This window comes from Vicugna pacos, chromosome 9, assembly GCF_048564905.1.
Source record: "Vicugna pacos chromosome 9, VicPac4, whole genome shotgun sequence".
Taxonomy (NCBI): domain Eukaryota; kingdom Metazoa; phylum Chordata; class Mammalia; order Artiodactyla; family Camelidae; genus Vicugna; species Vicugna pacos.
This window is the reverse complement of record NC_132995.1, coordinates 57,512,072-57,521,485: the sequence shown is the minus strand read 5'-3', so window position 1 is coordinate 57,521,485 and position 9,414 is coordinate 57,512,072. Positions and strand designations below refer to the sequence as shown.

The 9,414-nt window shown below is 46.3% G+C and overlaps 1 protein-coding gene across 1 annotated transcript in view; it reads right to left on the bottom strand.

The window, feature by feature from the left end:
* Positions 1 to 4,827: 4,827 nt before the first annotated feature.
* CD58 (CD58 molecule) overlaps positions 4,828 to 9,414 on the bottom strand; it is a 37,196-nt gene continuing 32,609 nt past the window's right edge. Inside the window, exon 6 of the mRNA XM_072967934.1 lies at positions 4,828 to 8,893. The gene's annotated coding sequence lies outside the window, so the exon portion shown is untranslated. The remainder of the gene's footprint in view (positions 8,894 to 9,414) is intronic.

Here is a 9,414-nt window from a genome sequence, read left to right as displayed (position 1 = left end):
TTTCTGTTTTGTATTTATGCTTTTTTTTTTTTTTTTTTTTAGATTCCACATATGAGCGGTCTCACACGGTATTTTTCTTTCTCTTTCTGGCTTACTTCACTTAGAATGACATTCTCCAGGAGCATCCATGTTGCTGCAAGTGGCATTATGTTGTCAGTTTTTATGGCTGAGTAGTATCTCTCAGCTGTTCTGATTGGGTGCTTTCTGTTGTCCTGTCTTCTAGGTCACTTATTCATTCCTCTGCATTATCTAGCCTGCTATGTGCAGCCTTTAGATCAGTTCTCATTTCAGCCAATGTGTACCAGTTCTACTTGGCTCTTCTTTATAGCTTCAATTTCGTTTTTGACATATTTTATATCTCTAAACACTATCTCTTTTAGTTCCTTCAGTACTTTGATCACTCCTTTTTTGAAATCTTGATCTAGTAGGACATCAATGTCTATTTCATTGATCGTACTTCCAGGGGATTTCTCTTGCTCTTTTAATTGGGAGTGGTTCCTCTGCTTCTTCATATTGCTCATATCTCTCTGGCACTGTGGTTTAAGGAGTATCAGTTACCTATTGTCGTCCAAAAGGAGTTTATTTATTTATCTATCTAAAGCCTATGCAGGAATAAAACTTTAAAAAAAGAGAGAAATTTTAAGAGAATGGAGGAAAAAAAGGTTGAAAACAGTGTCTAATCAATAATAGAAGAGCAAGTTGAAGCAGAACAGCAGTCGAGTTGAGATGTCTTTTAAAAACCTTAATAAAAATGAGAAAAAAAATCAAAAAAAAATATTTGAAACCTGTGAATAATCAATAACAGGAGATCAAAGCCAAGAGAATTAAAAATGAAATTAGGTGGTTTTTTTAAAATAATAATAACAAACCGATTTTAAATGAAAAATTTAAAAGGTATTAAAACTGTAAACATATATAATTGTTTAAAAAGTAAAGACTAAAAAGATAATAGAAAATATAACAGATATAAAAAAGATTAAAAAAAAAAAAAGATGTGTCTTCCTGGAGACTGCACTCTTAATGGTTTTATTGTCTTTCTGTCTTTGCCCTGTTTTGCGAGCTTGGCTTGCTGTTTCCAGAGGCCCTCCCGTGGTGCCCTCCTCTGTGCTGCTCCCAGTGCCTGTCAGCAATAAGATCGCGGCCCCTCCCAGCACTGGGTCAGGTGCTGTTCTCTTTCGCAGTGGGCAGGTGGGTGGGTCACTCCACCTCCTGATGCCACAGTCAGATGCTGCACTGGGGAGAGGGAAGTGGGTGGGTCGCGCCCCCTCCCAGCACCACAGTCAGGTGCTGTGTTCCTGCCTGGAAGGCAGTGGCTGCCCGCCCTCTCCCCGCTATGGTGGCTATGCTGCTCTGTGCAGCTGCCCCCTCCACCTCAGATCGGCGCTCCGCAGGCGGGCTCGGGGAAGACTGCAGAACGGCCCCCGCTGTTCGTTCCAGAACTCAGCTCCTTGTTTGTCTTAGCCACGCAAGTTGTCTGAGGTACCAGGGCAGAAAGATCCTATCTGCCTCGGGTTGTAAACAAGTCTCAGCTCTGCCTAGGAGGTGGTGGAGTCCCCGGTGTGGATTCAGGGCTCGGCCCCACCCCCGCCCGGGCGCTGCGCACAGGAGATGGCGGCTGTGGCTGCGCCCCACCTCTCTTCTCGCGAGAAGCATCAGTAATGGCGCCTCCGGTCTGAGGAGACAAAGGCTATGGTGCCCCTCCCCCATGACACACCAGCAGTATTGCTTTGCTTTTTTTCCCCCGTAATTTATGGGAAGCCCAGGCTGTTCTGCTCTGTATCGCCTCCTAGCCACAACACGCAGCCCCCCTCAGTCTCCCCGGGGCTGCCTCAGTGCAGCCGCCCCAGGCCTCCGCCCGGCTCGGGCAGCCAGTCCTGGCCCCAGCCGCCAGCCCGCGTCTCGGGCTGCGTGTCACAGGGACACTTTGTGCCCGTTTAACTTAGTTTTGTCAGTCAAGGGCTGCTCCATACAGATCCGAGCCTCGGAGGCTCCCCCTCCGTCCCGCTGGCCTCTCCGTTGGAGAGGGAGGTTCAGCGAACAAGCGCTAGTCCTCCTTTGCCGCTCCCTCCCCTCGGGACCAGTCCCGCACTGTTTTGCTTTTTCTTCTTTCTTTTTTCCTTTTCTCCTACCAGATTTTTGGTGTCTTTGTCTTTCGATGTTCTGTTGGAGTTCAGCAGGTGCTCTGGTTGGCTGAGTGGGTCCACAGATATGAGTCTTGGTGTGTTTGCGGGAGAGGGTGAGCTACGAGCGTCCTTCTACTCCGCCATCTTGCTTCTCTCTCATCTGTTTACTATTATACCCCAAGTGCCCAGAACAGTGCCTAGCACATAGTAAGGCACTCAGTAAATGTGTTGAATGAAAAGATGGATGGATGGACGGATGGATGGATGGATGGATAGCTGGATGGATCAATGGGTGAATGACTTCACTGCTGAATGGATGAATTGGTTTTCCTTCTCTTCTTATATATATATCACACAGTGGAAAAAGATGAAATCTTGCCATATGCAACAACACGGATGGACCTTGAGGGTACTGCATAAGTGAACTAAGTCAGATGAAGAAAGAAAATATCCTATGATTTCACTCTTATGTGGACTTTTTAAAATAGAAAACAAAACAAACAAAAACCAAAATAAATGAATATAAACCAAACCAAGCAAAAATAAACACGTAAATACAGAGAACAGAGTAATGGTTACCAGAGGGGAAAGGCTGGGGGAGTGGGGAAGGCCATACAGTTAAAAGGGATCAACTGTGTGGTGAAGGATGGAAACTAAATTTTTGGTGGTGACACACTGTTGTGTTTACAGAAGAAGAAATACAATATTGTACACATGAAATTTATATAATATTATAAACCAATGTTACCTCAATAAAAAACAAATTTTTAAAAATAAAAATAAAAAAATAAAGGCGTAAGAGGTGAGGTGATGTCAGGAGGCTGGTGAGGGAGGTGGTTTTGACTGGGGCCCTTGTCAGTGATTCCCTAATCAAGACACAAGGGCCTGCTGCTTTGATCGCTAGTACTCCCTTTGCACAAAAGGGTCTTGGAATAGAAGATCTTGGAATAGAAGGAAAAGATCAAGAGGAAGAGCCTAGAGAAAGAGGAAGGGCTTTTTTCTTATTCTGTAGGCATCAGACGTTAACACAGGCAGCCCAGGCAAGTCACGCATTTGGCCACTTTGCTCTCACTTCCGCCATCATCCACCACTTCCGTTCCGACCAAAAGACCGGGTACCTCCCAAGATGGCAAGCACCACAACCCCTGGCAGGGCACTGAGCTGCAGCCAGGCCTCCCGCTGCATGGTCCCTGCAGCCAACGCCATGCTTCCTTGGGCTCCTGTTCAAATCTGACACTGGGTAGGGGGTTTAAAACTAAGGGTACTAAGGGTGGATTTTAGGAGACACCCCTGTGTCACAGAAAAGCATTTGGGTGGAGGCCAAGATTTTAGGGCTCCTGTTTCTGGTTCTTTCGCCGAACTAGCTGTGAGTGCTTGGTCCAGTTACCTTCCCTCCCTGTGCCTCAGTTTACTCAACTAATGAGACCTCCGAGGACCCCTCCAGCTTTGAGTCAAGGAGGTAGAATTCAGTATAGTATCTGGTCCCTTTGCTACATGGTCAACGTAAGTGGTTGAATGCAAGCCCTCTCTCTAGAGAACACTTGAATTAAGGATAGACTCCTTCTTTGAGTAAACAGGAAACTTGGAAAAAAGTTTTAGAGGGCTCCCAACTATAGGTGGGAAATTAACCACACACATCTATCTTCTCAGTATGGCTTGGCGGTCAGCAGCCTCTGGGGTTCCGCCTGGGCTTGAATCCTGCTTCTGCCGCTTTTAACTGGCTGACCTTTGATCTGTGCCTGTCAGTTTCTTATCTGTGAAACAAGGAGAGTGACAGTACCTGCCTGTCCCTTGGACAGGCCTGCCAGTGGAGGCAGAGTCCTTGGGGAGTAGCGCCAGGGGATGTAGAGAGGTGGGTATGACCAGAACACAAGGCTGAGTGAGGGCTGCGGGTGTAGAGCAGATTGTTGATGGTGGAAAGGAGGCTCCAACGGACAATCCTGGAAGGGAACGAGGAGCGGGGCAGGGAGCACGGGGCAGTGTAGGAATGGGAGTGCAGAAGAAGGCAGATGACCAGGGGACGTGTACACCGGGCAGAGTGTGCCTAAGGGTGGCGGGGGGAGAAACACAACGGGACACTGTGTCTCAAGATTCTAAATTCAACTCTGGTTTAAGGGGCTTTCAGACACTCACTAGCTAGTGTCTGAAGCTAGTTCTTTGCTCAGACTTTCAAACAGAAAGTTGCTTTGTGACCTGGTAACTTTTGGCCCCGGGTAGAGTAGGGGAAATGTAGTCAAGAGTCCTGAGGGGAAGGAAGTTCCCTATATAGACGTTCAGCATCTGAAGAGCTGAACAAAGGCTGAGGAGCTGACGGGGGAGGGATGGGACGCCAGACCACTCCTCTAATTCCTTAGTCCTTTTTTTTTATAATAATAGTTTTATTAGAACATAATTTATGTACCATATAGTCCACCAGCTTAAAGTATACAGTTTTAGTCTGTTTACAGTTGTACAATGACTACAATTAATTTTAGAACATTTTCACCCCAGTCACTCCCTCCCCGCATCCAACATCCCCCTCCCAGCCCTACTCTGGTAATTTTGTATAAATAAAAATTATATACTATGTCATCTCTTTAGATTGGCTTCTTTCACTTAGCATGTTTTCAAGGTTCATCCATGCTGTAGTATGTATCAGACCTTCATTACTTTTTATACTGAATACTATGCCACTATATGAATAGACTGCATTTTTTTATGTATCTGCTCATCCGTGGATGGATGTTTGGATTATTTCCACTGTTTGGCTGTTGTGAATACTGACTGATGAACATCCATGTACAGGCCTTTGGGTGGACGCACATGTTTATTTCTCATGGGTATATACCAAGGAGTGGAACTCCTGGGTCACGTGGTTGTACTTCCTTCCTTCTTTGCACACACTTCCATTTTAGGACTTGGTAAACTCACCACAAGTGTTCACAGGCCTCCGTGCCCTGTCACACCACGGGCTTTTTTCATTGCACACACCCCGCAGAACCTAGTGTCTAGGAAGCACTAAACAAATACGTGGGGGGCCCTCCACGGTGTCAGATGATGCTGACAGGCAAAGTAAGATAAGGTCTGAGGAGTGACCATTGGATGTTAGGATGAGGGGGTCATCACTAAGCTTGGCAAGTAGTAGGGGGTGAAAGCCTGACCGAAGTGTGTCCAAAGAGAATGGGGATGCAGAGAGGGTATAGCTTAAGTGATGGGGAGCATGCTTAGCATGCATGAGGTCCTGGGTTCAATCCCCAGCACCTCCTCCAAAAATAAATAAATAGGTAAACCTAATTACCCCCCCAAAATTAAGGTTAAAAAAATTAAAAAAAGAAAAAGAATGGGGAGAGGGAATCAGGAAAAGGAAGTACAGATCATTCTTCTGAGGGACCTTTTATAAAATATAGCAGAAAAATGAGATAAGAGCTGGGTGCAAAAGTGCAAAGAAGAGTATTTTGGGTTTTGCTACAATGAGGTATCACCTCACACTAATCAGAATGTCCATCATTAAAAAGTCCACAAACAATAAATGCTGGAGAGGGTACAGAGAAAAGGGAACCCTCCTACACTGCTGGTGGGAATATAGTTTGGTGTAGCCACTATGGAAAACAGTATGGAGATTCCCTAAAAAACTAAAAATAGACTTACCCTATGATCCAGCAATACCACTCTTGGGCATATATCTGGAGGGAACTCTAATTTGAAGACACCTGCACCCCAATGTTCATAGCAGCACTGTTTATAATAGCCAAGACATAGAAACAAACTAAATGTCTATCAATAGATGACTGGATAAAGAAGTTGTGATATATTTATACAATGGAATACTACTCAGCCATGAAAAAGACAATATCATTTACAGCAACATTGATGGACCTGGAGATCATCATACTAAGTGAAGTAAGCCAGACAGAGGAAGAAAAATACAATATGTTATTACTCATATGTGGACTCTAAAAAAAAAGACACTAATGAGCTCAATTACAAAACAGATACAGAGTCACAGACATAGAAAACAATCTTATGGTTACCAGAGAAAGGGAGTGGGAAAGGATAAATTTGGGAGTCTGAGATCTTTAAATGATAACCATTATACATAAAAATAGATTTAAAAAACAAATTTCTTCTGTATAACACAGGGCACTATATTTAATATCTTACAATAATCTTTAATGAAAAAGAATATATGTATGTCTATGTATGACTGAAACATTATGCTGTACACTGGAAATTGACACGACATTGTAAACTGACTATATACTTCATGGTTTTTGAAGCTATGAGAAATAGCATGTTTGCATAATGCTGTAGAAAGGTAAAAGCTGATGGGGAGAGAGGTGGGCAAAGACAAAAGTGAGGTCCTTAAGCAGATGAGGGGCGATGTGATCCTGTGAATAAGCAGTGTGAACACTTCATCCCCTAGAATTCGTATGTTGAAACCCTAACCCCCCATGTGACTATGGAGATAAGGCCTGCGAGGAGGTTCAATGAGGCCATAAAGGTGGGGACCCAATCCAGTAGAGCTGGTGTCCGGATAAGAGGAAGAGACACCTGCCACGCAAGGACACAGCCAGCCAGAAGAGCCCTCACTGGGAACCACACTGGCGGCACCTTGATCTTCCTAACCAGTAGCATGGGGAGAAATAAATTTCTGCTTTTAAGCCACCCAGTCTATGGTATTACGCTATAGCAGACTAAGGCAAGAGGAGTAAGTGGTTTGGGAGGAAGGAGCAAGGAGAGTCCAGCCACAGTAACGGGGAGAGCGAAGCCCGTGGGTGCCCATGCAGCTGGGGTGGAGGTGTGCGGGGCAAGGGCTCTCTTCAGTGCTTTTGTTTTTTTCCCAGTGATGTGGGGAGCCAGGTGAGCGGCTGAGAGTGAGGACACAGGGTTGCAGATTTAAGAAGAGCCATGAGGAGGCTGTGAACGGACCAGGGCCCTGCAATGAGGACACCTGAGAAACACCGTGATTCCATTTGAGGTTTGCGGTTATTGAAGTGAAACTGATCAGCCTGGTGGTGTGTTTCTCCGGGATGTTCAGCAGTTTGGATGCAGGGAGTGAACTGGTAGGGGTGACTGTAACCGTGGCTGAGGTTTGGCCAAGTGAGAGGATAGAGAGTGAGGATAGAGGAGTGATTACACCGATGAGCTCCCACTGGAGGCCCCAGGCTGTGAGGCAGACGAGGAATCAAAGCAGCCGAGGGCCAGGGAAGAGGCAGGATGGCTGGCGTGCAGGTCCTGGTAGGGTGGCAGGAGTTTGGGAATCGGGGCCCTCAAGGCTGTGGTGTGGAAGACTGTGAGCAGAGAGGGAATGCTTGTAACTGAGACAGTGAGGGGCTGCGGGTATTGGTGAGGAAAAGGTCAGAGCCGGGCCAGGGCATGGATGGGAAAGGGAGGAGATGAGATCCCTGGGGGAGACCATGCCAGGGTATTCGATTTGTAGGTTTTGAAAACACTCAGATTCTGAAAGGAGCGGTGCTAAGAGACGTGATTTCCACCTCGTGCTAGAAGCTTCACGGCAAGAGACACACAACAATGAGTGCGGAAAACGGCTATCAGGTGGTGGCAATCTGCTGTTGGAAGGAGCAGTGCTCTGGAAGCAGAGAAGAGCCGGGAGGACGCCACCCCCTCCCCAAATCGCCCCATCTAGGCCCAGTGCACAAGGTGCACAGAGGAGGAGCTTCCCCTTGAGGGCTGCGGGAGGCAGTGTCCTCAGGGAGCGCCAGAAAGCGGACCTTCGACCTTCGTAGAAGAGGATGCTGGAAATTTTACTCTTGTTGGATGGGGTCCAAGAGGGCCAGGCAGAACATACGCGGACCAAAGTCTGGAAGATAAACGCTGCTCTGGGAGTCCTGGGCTCCCTCTAGGGCCTGGAATAAAGGGTTTGCTAAGATTTGTCGAAGACACGCCGATGGGAAGCTAAGCCGCCTGGAGGTGGGGGAGAAGCTGGATCTTCCCAGTTCTCAGGGCTCCGGGCCAGCCTCCCTCTTCCCGATGGCTGTGGGGAGCCTGGATGGAGCTGTCCTACCACCGCTGTGCACACATCCACCTGGGAGGCAAGGAAAACATCTCCTCTTTCAGGCCGAAGACTCACTCGACAGGAATTCCACAGAGGGCTCCGGCTCTGGGATCTCGGGTTTACACAATGGCTGCTCTGGGTATAGCCGGGGCAATTCACCTCTTTCTCCAGGAGAGGCCGCTGTTCTGCGCTTGCGCATGACCTTACAGTTTTTACAGCGTTCCCTGCTGTTTACCCGCCAATGTGACGGCTCACCAACATGATAAACTAAGTGGGTTAAGAGATCTTAATGAGACAAGCCTCCCTGTGCCATCCAGTTTATACACCTGCACTTGGATGGTGGTGATGTGGTCTTTTCAAAAGAAACAAAAGAACCCTCCTGTTCTTGCCTCCTGTCAACAGCCATGGATCCAATCTCCCTCACTAACTACTGATCCTGCAATGAATTCTTTCTCCTCTAAAACAAAAGAGAAATCAAGAATAGATTTCAGTACAAAGCCGTCACCTCCTTCTATTTTATTTTTCCAAATTATGAAAAAAGAGCTAAGCTACTTAGTCACTTATGTACATACTTACATTTATTTACAAAGATTTAGGTCTCTCCAAACACAATATACAATAAAAAAAAAAAAAACTGAGAGACAAGACAGCATCCAGTCACAGTCAGTGTTGATGGTAGAGTAGAAATGAATGCTTAGCATTTGTTAGTTGTCATTTCTTCTGTACAACATTGCTTCTTATGAAGGATCTATTCAAGTGAGGCTTCCACGGTTTCCTGAAGGATAACGTAATACTTGAATGGTAAATCAGAGCCCTTCTCAAAGTTATTACAATAACTTAGTTCCCAGCCACTTGATTTTGTCTTCTGTTACCAAAGAACCAATGCTATGAAATAAATGTCTCAGATTAGTATAAAGTGAGGTCAATCTCGGTTGCAGTCTGAGTCTTAATTACCCTCCCATTCTTATGTGGGTAGCCTTTTGTGATACACACATCAAAAGCAAGGGTGCTAGGGAGCAGAGAGGGAGGGAGACTGTTCTTGGGCACTCGTGGGCTGGCAGCTGGAGTTCCACCAGAAGCGCTGTCTTCAGTGCACAGCACTAATTATTAGTCCCATCTCCTCACACCAAGGCAGCCTTTGAGTGTAACTGAAATTTCCAAATAACAGAGCTGAGTCTGTAAGACCCGTATGTAAACTGTCACCCCTTCTAAGAGTTATTTCCTTCTTTGCCACATGAATCTCCTTGGGGATGGTTTTCTTCCCACCTCAGTTTCTCTTCCTGTTTAGTCACCTCT